Source organism: Chelonoidis abingdonii, chromosome 21 (genome assembly GCF_003597395.2).
Source record: "Chelonoidis abingdonii isolate Lonesome George chromosome 21, CheloAbing_2.0, whole genome shotgun sequence".
In the NCBI taxonomy this organism is placed as follows: Eukaryota; Metazoa; Chordata; order Testudines; family Testudinidae; genus Chelonoidis; species Chelonoidis abingdonii.
The window spans coordinates 9650520-9663991 of NC_133789.1; the positions used below are offsets into that span (position 1 = coordinate 9650520).

Below are 13472 nucleotides of genomic sequence, written 5' to 3' on the forward strand. Positions count from 1 at the left end.
GACAACTGCACATTATTTTTATTTTCGAGTCTGCGATAAAAACCTACATAAATAAATTACATTAATTTGGACATGTATATGTTTATATGTATTTGTTTTTCCTAAAGTGAATTGAGTGTTTTAGGAAAAATTGTCAGAGCAGCCACTAGCAAGAGTTGGTGGCAATACTCTGAGGCCATCAAAAAATTTCTTGAGACACCTCCTTCATTTCTCTATACTAACCTAAGAATTTCCTGGATCTTATAATTACTCACTGATACCTATAGTTTTTCATGACTATTGGCCATTTAGATGCATAGCTGAGGATAAGTATGCAACCTTGTTGTTAAGTCTGAACCTCATTAAGCACCTAGATGCCTCTTACCTGCATGACCCCTGTCAATCTGGTACAGAATTGGATATGGGACACAATGCACTAGTGGCTTTGGCACGGAATCTCATCTTATGCTTTTAATGTTAGATCTAAGAGCTTCCTTCAATCTCACTAATCATGAGGTGTTGACTAACTTGCCGACTACAGCAAGAGTAGATGGTAGTTCTCATGGGTAGCTCTGTTCTCTCCTTGCAGAGTGTTCCTAGAGGGTGGTGTGGAGCAGTTGCTTTCTTCACTAAGGGCACCGTTGTGGAATTCCACAAAGTTCATACCTTGTCTCTCCTAATGTTCAAAATAGATAAGGTGCCTTTAAGATGTTTAGTAAGGAGGTGTGCGCTGCAGCTACTTCAATACGATGTAAACCCTCTATTTTGCCTGATACAGTGAATGCTGCTGAATACTTGGAACCTGCTTTGGGGACAGATTAGGGCACAGATGAGAGTTAATTAAGCTGCAAACTGAACTAACAATTGTGAGACCATACCTTCAATCAAATGAGACTGAAATATGACTTCAAACTCTTCAGAATCCTTTCTTGTGCCCCTCCCCTCATCATAATCAGTCTTGCTTGGGTTCATCTTCCATCAGATGTTGTTCTTCTATGAGTTGATCTTGTTCAAGAACTGGGCCACCTTGGTGGTAGTGGTATAGTCATATGTAGTGAATGATAGGTAGAACTATCTTGTCATCCGCATATTGCTGGCAGAGGAGTCCCTGTCATCTGAAGTCCCTGACCAGTGCAGCTATGACTACATGTAGATATTGAACAGGACCAGAGAGAGAAATGATCCTTGTGGGACTCCACGAGGGGTCTAGTAATGGAGGTAGAGTTTCCCAAAATGACTTGTTGGTTGTCCTCCTCCAGGAAGCACTCAAACCATTTTAGCACATAACCCTGGATCCTGGCTAAATCTCTTAAGCAAGACAGCAATATTGTGCGATCAATAGGTGTAGAATGCTGCAGAGTGATCTAGGGGGATTAACATGGACATTCGCTTCTATCCACTGACAGCAGGAGATCTTCCATCACTGCTACTAAAGCAGGTTCAGTTCCAAGTCCTGGCCTAAATCCAGATTGTGTCAGGTGTAGAATATAAACTTCAATTATATTAAGTTGGCCTTGGCTAGCTTCCCTATGAGCTTCCTAGGAACTGGACAGTAGTTGGCTAGACAGATATATCCGGAATGGGTTTCTTAAGCACTGGTGGACTATTGCATGTTTGAAAAGTGAAGGGAAGATTCCTTCCCTGAATGAACGTTGGGTGTTTCAGTTATGTGTGGCACCAGACACTCATGACTCTCTTTCACAAGCCAGGAATGGTATGAGTCGGATTCACAAATCTTTGGTCGAGACTCTCCTATGGTGTATACAACTTCTTGATGAGCGAATGTACTGAACTCCAATAATGCAGGCAGGCTATTGGCTGGTGAGTATAGACAAGGAGGACATCATACTGAAGGCAAAAAAACTCCCTTAATAACAATCACACACTAAGTCTCCTGAAAAACAGAATGGCTTCTACTTCATCCAGGAAGTTTTTGGAAAGTGTAGGGGACAATTTCCTAGTCCAAGTGCTGGAGGAACCAACTGGGGCAGAGCTCTTCTTGACCTGCTGCTCACAAACAGAGAAGAGTTAGTAGGGGAAGCAAAAGTGGATGGGAACCTGGGAGGCAGTGACCATGAGATGGTCAAGTTCAAGATCTTGACGCAAGGAAGAAAAGAGAGCAGCAGAATACAGACCCTGGACTTCAGAAAAGCAGACTCTGACTCCCTCAGGGAGCTGATGGGCAGGATCCCCTGGAAAAATAACATGAGGGGAAAAGGAGTCCAGGAGAGCTGGCTGTATTTTAAAGAATCCTTACTGAGGTTGCAGGAAAAAAACATCCCCATGTGTAGGAAGAATAGTAAATATGGCAGGCGACCAGCTTGGCTTAATAGTGTAATCCTTGCTGATCTTAAACATAAAAAAGAAGCTTACAAGAAGTGGAAGCTTGGACAAATGACCAGAGAGAGTAAAAAGAATGCCTCAGGGCAGACAGCAGAAGACTGACAAAGCAGGAAGGCCAACATCAACTTGGATTGCAGCTCAGCAGAGATGTGTAAAGAGTAAGCAAGACACTAGGATTTCTTCAGGGTAAGTAGCAACAAGACACGAAGAAGTCAAGGAAAGTGTGACCCCTACTGGGAGAGGAGCAAATAGTGACAGAGGAGTGGACAAAAAGCTAAAGAACCAAGCTATTGTGTATTGAGCCTATTATAAGCGCACAACAAGGCCAGCGCCCAACAGCTGGCACTGGCAGCACAAGTGGGGAGAAAGGGACCACCCCTCTCGGGAGAAAGAAGTGGTGGATCATCAGAAGAAAACGGGACGAGCATAAGTCCAGAGCAAATCCGGGAAGCGCTAGCAGCTATTCCGATGTGATGCGAAAGGAGCGAGCGGGATGTGATGCGAGGAGGCCATTGCCGAGAAGGACTGGGAGTAAATTAACCTTCTATATGAGAGAGAAATGGCGGGCGGAGGTACCCGGAAGGAACTGGAAGAAAGGATAGAATTAAGGAGCCCCAGCTTAAAGAAGGGAAGAAAGAGAGAAGGAACGGGGGCGAAACTAGTCGAGTCAGTCACCTCACCTCGTCCTCGAGTACAAGGCATGGAGAGGCCGCAAAGAAGAAAGTCTACTGCAGCGTAGAGGGTGAAAAGCACAGGAACAGTAGAGGGAATCATATCAGGCGAAGGCATTGATGCTTGATTAACCTATAGTGCTCTATAGTAAAATAAACGTTCAGCCTGCTCGTGATTGAGGGGAAAGCAGTGGATTGTGATCCTGACTTAGCCAAAGCTTTTGACCACGTCTCCCACAGTAGTGGCCAGCAAGTAAAGAATTATGGGCTGAGATGGAATATAAGGTGACAGAAAGCTGCTCAGATAGTTCGCCAGAACATGTACTCTAACGCTCTATGACTAGTTGGCAAGCGGTTTGATCAAGTGGAGGCCACCCAAGCGGTTGATCCTGGAGGCCAAGTGTGTCAACATCACCGTATATTAATTGATCGGATGAGAGATGTGGTATGGCTAACACAACGTCAGACATAATTTACATTAACAGGAATGAACAAACACGAAAAGCTGGGCGGCGGAAAGGTAGAGTAGAACTGAGGGTAATGGGAGAAGTTAGGTGCGCCAGAGAACCGCTAAAACAAATTGGTACGACAGATTGGCACCCAAAAACGCAAATCTGACTTAAATGAATCTCGGAAAGCATGGGCGGCGACTCGCACATCTCACGAAGTTTGCACAGATGACACTAAACTTGGAAGAGTGGTAGAGTAAGCTCGAGAGGGAAAGGGATAGGATATCAGAGGCGAACACGAAGACAAATTAGAGGACTGGGCCAAAAGGAAACCTGATGAAGGAGTCAACAAGACAGCGAGGAGTCACTCCGCACTAGACGGAAATCCACACCACGTTACGACGAGGACCGAATGGCTAGGAAGCAGTTCTGCAGAAAAGGACTTAGGGGTTACAGTGGACGAGAAGCTGGATATGAGTCAACAGTGTGTCCTTGTTGCCAAGAAGGCTAATGGCATTTTGGGCTGTATAAACAGGGGCATTGCCAGCAGATCGAGGGATGTGATCATTCCCCTCTATTTGACATTGGTGAGGCCTCATCTGGAGTACTGTGTCTAGCTTTGGGCCCCACGCTGCAAGAAGGATGGGGAAAAATTGGAAAGAGTCCAGCGGAGGGCAACAAAAATTATTAGGGGGCTGGAGCACATGACTTATGAGGAGAGGCTGAGGGAACTGGGATTGTTTAGTCTGCAGAAGAGAAGGATGAATGCGGAATTGACAGCTGCTTTCAACTACCTGAAAGGGGGTTCCAAAGAGGATGGATCTAGACTGCTCTCAGTGGTACCCGATGACAGAATAAGGAGTAATGGCTTCAAGTTGCAGTGGGGGAGGTCTAGGTTGGATATTAGGAAACACTTTTTCACTCAGAGCGTGGTGAAGCACTGGAATGGGTTACCTAAGGAGGTGGTGGAATCTCCTTCCTTAGAGGTCAGGCTTGACAAAGCCCTGGCTGGGATGATTTAGTTGGGAATTGGTCCTGCTCTGACCAGGGGGGGTTGGACTAGATGACCTCTTGAGGTCCCTTCCAACCCTGATATTCTATGATTCTATGATTCATTACATTCCAAAGACTGTGGTATAGCCATGCATGTGTGCAGCAGAATAGAGATTGGGAAATACCCACTGAAGTGACAGAAGCATATTCACCATATCATATCCACCAATTTGGATTGATAAGTAGAAAGTTGCTTTTCCTTTATACTGAAACTTAATAGTCATACAAATTCCCAAACACACATCCATCTCTACCACCACACTCACACAAGTTTACCTGCTGCTGAGTATTTACTCCTATATGGCCTTTATGTTACTTAGTATGCATGTGTCATTCTGAAAAGGGGTTTTTTCTCCAGTCATTTAAATTATTTGTTACTGAGATGTTGGGGCTTACATTAGCAAAAAATATATTGCAAACTAATGTTAAGATGCTGTACTAGAGCAGAGGCAGTGATGGCAGAAGGTAATCATGGACTAGAAGAGGGTCAAAAATCAGAGCTCTAAACATTTTTTAAATGAGAGAAAATATGCTGATCTAGAAATTAAGGGGATTTAATTTTAAACAAGGGTTTACTGTTCTGCACAACCTGGTTTCTATATCCAGATTAGTGACTCGGTGAATTTGTAAAGTTGCACTTTTGATCTCCACACAGAACATCAAGTTTTTTCCCTTTGTTAGAATCAATGATAAAAATAAGACGTAAGGAAAGCCAGAAATATGTAATGTCATCAATTTCATCAATTTGTCTTTTGACAGTTTAAATATAGGCTCACTATATTTCATTGTCCTAAATAATAGCTAAAATCATGAAAATAAGAAAATACTATGTTTCATTCTATAGCACTGTTTTGGTGAGAAGGTCAATCGTTGCTGTTTGTGTCAACAATGGAGAATACTAGCTAGTAAAGGATTTTAAATTCCTAATATTGTCAGACTCTCTAACACTTTCTGGAAAAATATCCTGTGCCTTTACAGTATGTTTTGCTTCTCTCAGCCCAAGAATTAAAGTCCATTTACCTTAGCATACCAATGAATCTGTTTATTTATTCCACATTTATCTCCCTATGGCATGAATGGGCAAAGGGTATGCAGTTTCTTTCACCACTTAACTTCTGAAAAAAAAGTATGACATCACTTGGACAGCAATTGGTCTGTTAAAGTGTTCAACTGACAACAACGTATGCATGAAAAATAGCAGGTGTTGGCACTGGAATGAGGCCAGCATTCCAAGCCAGGGATACATCCACTTGGATATAGTCTCCCTAACTGATAAATTATCAAATTGCAATTTATCCAATTACATATGAAGAAAAACTATTCCACAGAAATGAACTATACATTTACATTTAGACACATACTACACATTACACTACGGAATGGTTAAATGTTTTTTTTCTAAAAATCTCATACTAAAATCAATGTAGCCTGCATTAAAATACTCTCCCCTTAACATAATCTACTTCAGAAACAAAAACTTCTTTGTGAAGCAATTAGGGTTGCTAGAAATATAACATACCTGACCCAAGCTCACAAGAGGAAGCAAATGAGAAGTTAAGCAACCTTTTCTCCTTACCCACAGACATATAGCTTACCATTAACACAGTTACTATACACCACAGATCATGCACTTCAACCTTAAATCTACTTCCACATAGCCCTTTACCAAACTACCTTCTACTAACATTATTATTTGTGGACTTTTAGTATAACGGTACGTTGTGCTGAGAAAAGCTTGGTAAAGGGGTTGATGGAAGACTGATCTCCTTAGAGCATATTTAATTTCCTTACTTTTCTGGGTTTAAGACAGGTATGTTATGTTTGTAGTGACTCTGCTTCACAATGAAAACTTCTGTATGTTAATTTCCTAGATTATTTTAAATAGGGGCATGGTACTGATTGAAGGATGGGATGGACTTGTGGGGCATGTTTAATTCCAGATACTGACAGGGAAAATTGCATGCACCAGCAATTGGTAAACATGAATAAGACTAAGATTTTTTCACAGTTATTTGTAGTAAAAGTCACAAACAGGTCACTGGCAATAAACAAAAAACCACGGAGCCCATTACTTGTCCGTTACATGGGAGGTGCGGACACAGCCCCAACTCCAGCGGCTGCAGTGAGGGTCGCAGTCACAAGGGTCACACAGCCCTGGCTGCAGAGCAGGCCCAGCTGCGAGACAGGCGTGCACTGCCTTGGGAAGGGGAAGGACATGGCCCTGGGAAGCTGCAAGGGGGGCACGCAGCCCTAGCTGCAGCCTCCGGTGAAAGCAGCAGGGCTAAGGCGTGCGGGCCCCACCAAGCCCAGGATACCACAGGGCTGGGGAAAGTGGACCCTGCCAAGCCCAGGACACTGCAGGGCTTGGGCGTATGGACCTGCCTACAGCCCTGCCAAGCCCAGGACGCCACAGGGCTGTGGCATAAGGCCCCAGCTGCAGTCCCACCCAACCCGGGATGCCGTGGGGCCCTACCCCAGTCCAGTGCTGCTTCCTTTGTTCTTCAAGCATCATAGATGACAGGAGTAGAGAGAAAGGGAGAGATAATTTGGGACATCTGCTCTCCCTTCTTATAGTTCTTTTCCTTCTTTGAAAATCATCTCCAGCTGAGGATCAGAAGACAAAGTCTGTGTGGATGGGAACCTCAAGCTGTTTCTTTGTCAAGATGTAGATTTTTCACCCACATCTTCCTTCCTGCCAAAGAACAGTCACTTAACTGGATGATGGTCTATTTGATTTTGTTGACATCTGACTGAGGCGTCAGCTAGCCTTTTGTGGTTTGTGAGCACTCTCCAGATTTTGAACATGTCTTAGTAATATCATACAGTAGAATCTTATAACTTTACATACAATGTTGCCACATATATTTTACCAGGACAATAATGCTTAGCAAATTATGAGTTTTCAAATGATACCTCACACTGCATACTTTTTACAAGATTGATAGATTTTGTACAAGGGGTGAGCACAGGGGTACAGACTGTCCCAACAGGCTGCCCAGAAGTTATAACCTTCTCTATTGCATCGTATCCACACGGGACAGATGGGTCTGTTTCCGCAGAGATGCACAGGAGTTATACATTTTAAGGACAGAAAGACCACTGTGACCATCTACTCTATCCTTCTCTATAGGACTTCTCTGAATTAATTCCTGCTCCAAGTCCAACAGCAAAGATTGAAATAGAGAACATATTTTAGAAAAGCATAAAGTTTTCTAATAATGAAGAATTCTCCATACCTCTTAGTAAGTTGTTCCAATAATTAATTGCCCTCACTGTTTAAAATCTGTGCCTTCTTTCTAACCTGAATTTGTCTAGCTTCAACTTTCAGCCATCTTGTTATTGTAAGTTTGTTAGGGCAGGGAACCAACATCTTGTTTTGTGTTTGTACAGTGCCTATGACAATGGGGTCCCAGTCCATGACTAGGGCTCCTACGTGGTACTATAATTCAAATAATTAATAATATTATGTAATTTCTGTTCTCCACAAAGGTACTTACAGACCAAGCCACCACTTCTTCTTCTTCTCTAATAAGTTTAAAAGATTGAGCTCCTTGAATCTACCACTATAAGGCACATTTCCCAAACCTTTAATCAGTCTTGTTGCTTTTCTCTGAAATTCTCCAATTTATCAACATCCTCTATGAAGTAGGGACACCAGAACTGGACACAGTATTCCATTAGTGGTCGTACCAGTGCCAAATACAACCTCTCTCCTCCTACTGAATATTCCCCCATTTAAACATCTGAGGATAGCATTAGCCTATTTAGCTACAGCATTGCTTTGGGAATTCATGTTCAGCAGATTATTCACCAGAAAGTCCAAGTCTTTTTCAGACTCTCTGCTTCCCAGGATAGTCTCTCATCCTGTAAACATACCCTACGTTCTTTGTTCCTAGATTTATACATTTACATTTGACCATACTGAAATATTGTTGGACAATGCCCTGTTCACTAAGCAATCCAGATTACTCTATCAATTACCTGTACTCTTCATTATTTACCACTTCCCCAATCTCTGTGCCACCTGCAAATTTCAGCAATAATGATTTTATGTTTTCTTCCAGCTCATGGATAAAAATATTAAATAGCATAAGGAACAGATCCTTGTGGGGCAGCATGAGAAACACATCCACTCAATGAGGATTCCCAATTAATTACATTTTGAGACTTATTAGTTAGACATTTTTAAACCACTTAATATGTGCCAAGTTGATTTTGATACTAGATATTTAATCAAAATGTCATGTGGCACTAAGTAACTGCCTTGGAGAATTCTAAGTATATTACACTAACACTCTTACCTTCTCATCCAAACGCGTAGTCTCATCCAAATGATACCAAGTTATTCTGACAAGACCTATTTTCCAAAACCCATGTTGAACAGTATTAATTATATCACTCTCCTTTAATTCTTTATTATTTGAGTCCTGTATCAGCTGTTCCATTATTTTGCCCAGGATCAATGTCAGGTTGAATAGGCCTATAAGTACCTGGATCATCCCATTTACCCTTTTCAAATACTGGCACGACATTAACTTTCTTCCCATACTCTGGAACTTACTCAGAGGTATTAAAAATCAACATTAACAATCCAGAGAGCAATTTGACCAGATTTTTTAAAACTTTTGATTGCAAATTATCCAGACTTTCTGATTTAATAGCTGCTATCTAATATATGTCACTGTTTGAAAAGTGGGGAATATTTCACCACCACCACCACCTGATTTGAATACATCATCTGGCTTTGTCACAAATACTGAACACAAATATTTATTAAACGCTTCTTCCTCTTCTGAATTATTATTCACGATTCTACCATTTCCACCTTCTAATGGACCAATAACATTGTCAGGGTTCCTTTTGATCCTGCTATACTTTGGTCTCAGCCCAGGATACAAGTACAGATCCAAGGTGAGGTGGGGGGTGAACAGGCCTTTTTAGAGGTGGCAACAGGGGAAAGGAGCTATATCTGAAGGCCCCTTACATACTGCCAAACCTTCTTCTTGCACTGTCCAGATGGCCTCTCCAATCCTGACGGGCTTTTTTCCTACTCTGGGAAGGGGGGGTTGATGTAATCCCACCCGGACTGGGTTGTGAAAAAGTCCTTTTCCCTCATACACAGCCACCTGAGATCCCCACTGAACGCAGATCTTCCCTTTTGCCTCTGACTTTTCTCATCCTATGTCTCTCTGAAGCCTGCAGGGGGACCAGTCACTGAAAACACCTCAGAAAAGAAAGCAGAACTGAGAGGAAAATCTCTCCAAAATATCAAATACAGCCCTGAGACATGGCTGGGAATTAAACCAACAAATTATTAAACCAAGCTGTTAGTCTAGTATTCTGTAATAAGGTTTGGAATTTTCCTCAGAAAAGCTCTGCAACAGGGAGATGTGGCTGGGCTGCCTGCTGCTATGGAGGCAGCACAAACTAGAGCAAGCTTTTAGTATAGATAGTAAAGTATTATACTACCTCTGTCCAAATTTTATCATAAAATTAATCTTACATTATATTAATCAGTAACTAAAAGCAAGCATATTGATATTTAAAGCCAGAGGAAGAGTTTAGAACGCTGCATGATTATATTTTTATTTAACTCAATTTTTATGTCACTTATCTCTAAGAAATAAGACAAATAAAACTCAAACATTAATAAGGAAGATTGTTTCATACCACTTTTCCAAATCTATCAGGTCAGAAGAACTATAACACTGATAAAGGAAGAGTGTATCATCTACTGTATTACACCTCTTGATTAATAAAAGAAGAACACAGACATGAACATGAAAAAAATACAGGATTTCCATTTTACTTGAAGGAACAGTCTCACTGATTTAATAAACAAGAAGGGGGAAGTGAGGACCCTCCTACCTTGAAATGTGGAATTGAGTTAAATTTCTAAGTGATGATCACCTTCCTCCATGTGCCAAAAATCCTGCAAGACACAAAAACAACATTTAGTACTAAGACCCTCAAAACATTCCATTTAACTATCTGGCAAATTACATCTCACATTTTTGGAATTCAAAATTAAACCCCACTGAAGAAAGGGTATATAAAGTCACAATAATATCACCACACGAACAGCTGACAGCTTTCTACAAGGCATTAATGTATCAGCTATCACCTCTTAGTTCTCCTCACCATTAAAATTCCATAGCTGTAAATCTTTAACTGATCAAAATTAATTTTGATCAGCTGGAGCACTTTTTTCACCCTCAATGATTTTCACGTGAAGAACTGAGAAAAAGTATAATGTAGCATTTCTTTCAATATATACACTACGGTGTAATATTTAAAAAGAAAGCACTTTATACCATTTTTTGCAACTACTTGTATTTTTTTTTCTGTGCACTACTAAGCTTTTTGGGTTAAGTCTTGAAGGCTTTACTTAGTTTTTATTCAAGCACAACTCTCACTGAAGGCGGAGTTAAAACGGAATCAAGACTTTAGGATTTAGTTTTGTTCTTATATCAAGTATGTACAGTAGCTGTTTAATTAGTTCATCAGTCCACATCACCTGGTATCTTTGAAAAGGTCACTTATAAATACTGTACTGTATTTTGAAAAATAGTATAAAGTCTATGGAAAGATGTTGTATCACATATATTTGTATTGTGATGTGTGCAGAATCCTGCTTCTTGGCATCTACTGGGACATTATCACAGAAGGCTTCATTGATATACCTGCTGCTGTTTAGAACAAAAAAGTTGAAAGGAAGACAAAAGGTATAAACAAACTAAAATTAATTAAGTGACAGGGTTGTATCAGGACACATTCACCAACTCAAAAACTGAAAAGCGTGGAAATAAGTTAAGGGACAAGTCTCCTGCATTCCTTGCCACTGTCACAATACCTACAACACCGGCAATAATACATTCCAACATGACATAAGGCTTTCATTTCCACCTCCAACAGATATCGAGAAGCAATACATATCCCAGCTTCATCAAACTCACACTTCAATGCAAAACCTTAACAGGAACCTCTCAGATGCTCTTGCATCAAAATTTTGGCACATCTGACAGTCACACATTCCATACATTTGGGAAGTTATTCTGCCTTAACACTTCTGAAGTTACCAAGCACCTTCCCATCTCCAACCTCCTATTCTTGGGCAAAATAACTGAGCAAGTCATAACCACTAAACTCCAACATGTGACAGCAGCCAACTTCCTGGATACCTCAGTCAGAGTTCAAACCAAGGCACAGAACAGAGAGCTATAGGTGTACCAAAAGATGACCAGTTCTTATAGACAATGACAGGACCTCCATGATTATGCTGCTGGACATCTCTGCACCTTTTGACACATTAGACCACTAGATACGGCTAACCTGCCTACATGACACACCAGAAACTGATGGCCCAGCACTGAAGTTGTTCCTATCATTCCTCTTCAGCAAAGCCCATAGTGCTTATGGGTAACTATTCCTCCTCTATAAAGACCCTCACCTGCTGTATCCCATAATGCTCTATATTATCCCCTCTTCTCCTCCGTATCTACCTGAGACCACTAGGAGAGACACAGAGCTACCATGGGTTCACCTGCCAACAATATGCCAGTGACTCTCAACTATATACAGGGAGTCATCAGACGCTACTTAAAACGCTTTTCAACTGACTACCTGTTTTGCCCCTGCAATGCTTGTTTCGTTCTTACGACACTTGATATGCATAAAGTTCGCTTTAAATCACTTCCTGGTTGCTTTATACTGGTATAGAGCTAGAAGGAATCGCTTCTGATTGGCTTCGAGGGACCAGGGTAGCTTTTTGCCGGGTAGGGTTGCTGCTTATTTTTAATTGGCTTCCGGACCCAGCCAATCAGAAAGCCTGAACAGTGATTGACTGAGGCTCAGCTTATGTGCCATTCTCCCTGGCTTTCTGAGCCTGTGTTTCCAGCATTCTGAGTAGCATATGTGAGTTTGTGTGTTTATTTGAATGCTGTTTACAAAATACAGTGCACAGCAAATACTTTGGTGTTGCAACATTAGTCATCTATAATTAATTTAGTACAAAAATCTGGGTTATTGTGGTTAAAATAGTGTATCAAATCTTGGTTCAAGAACCTATCCTCCCTTCGTATCACTGATTCCTATGGGAAAAGCGGTTTTGACTTACAACATTTCGACTTACAACGCAATTCAGAGGAACGAATTGCGTCGTAAGTCCGAGGACTCCCTGTATAGCATACAATTAATGCAACTATGATTACTACAAGATGTCACAGTGCCTATCAGAAATCAAAGAGTTTTGGACTTAGAGCAGGGATATAACCTCTCTGCTCTGTACTATAACAAGCCTGACCCCTGGGGAAAGGAGACAAAGTCTGCAGGAAGTCATCTAGCTTGTACATAGAAAGGCCCACAACAGTCACAAGGAATGGCAGACTTAATGGCAGTCAGAGTCAGAGATGTTTCCACCTCCATAGGCCTTGGCCTTGATTGGTCAAATGAAAGGGCTTTTTAATTGCTAGCTCTATGGGGCCACAAGGGGGGAAAGGCACCTATGACCGTTAGTGGTGGTAACCATGAGGGAAAGGCTGCAGGATAACAAGATCTCGGAAAGGATGATTACACTTAATGGAGTAAGGTGACAGCTGTAATTGTGGATGAGTAGCCCCTTTCCTTTTGTTTTGAAGCTAGTTCCAGGACTCGTTCAGAGGCCCCAGACAGCTGTAATCATTAAAAGCTAATTTGTTCTTCATCCTGTAAATGATCGCCTTGTCCCTGATTTCTCCAACTCCAGTTCCAACCCATCAAACCCAGAACTTTTTCATCTGCATCCACCCCGCCACTCAGGGTCCTTAGCCTTTCCACGGGGGAAGAAGGGAGTAACACTATATAAAATAAAGCACATCCTCTCCTAATTAGCAGCACTTATCTCAGAATACAGAACACATTTTCTGAGGCTTTACAAGTAAATCCTTTGATCAATTTATGCATTAAAATTAAATAAAACTATGTCCTTTAAGAAATTAGC

At 41.4% G+C, this 13472-nt stretch overlaps 1 protein-coding gene across 9 annotated transcripts in view; it reads right to left on the bottom strand.

Moving 5' to 3' along the window:
• Positions 1-13472, bottom strand: part of TANC2 (tetratricopeptide repeat, ankyrin repeat and coiled-coil containing 2) — a 631424-nt gene that overhangs the window by 526871 nt on the left and 91081 nt on the right. For all 9 annotated transcript variants that reach the window (XM_075059590.1, XM_075059589.1, XM_075059588.1 and 6 more), the window contains exon 2: positions 10364-10427. The gene's annotated coding sequence lies outside the window, so the exon portion shown is untranslated. The remainder of the gene's footprint in view (positions 1-10363; positions 10428-13472) is intronic.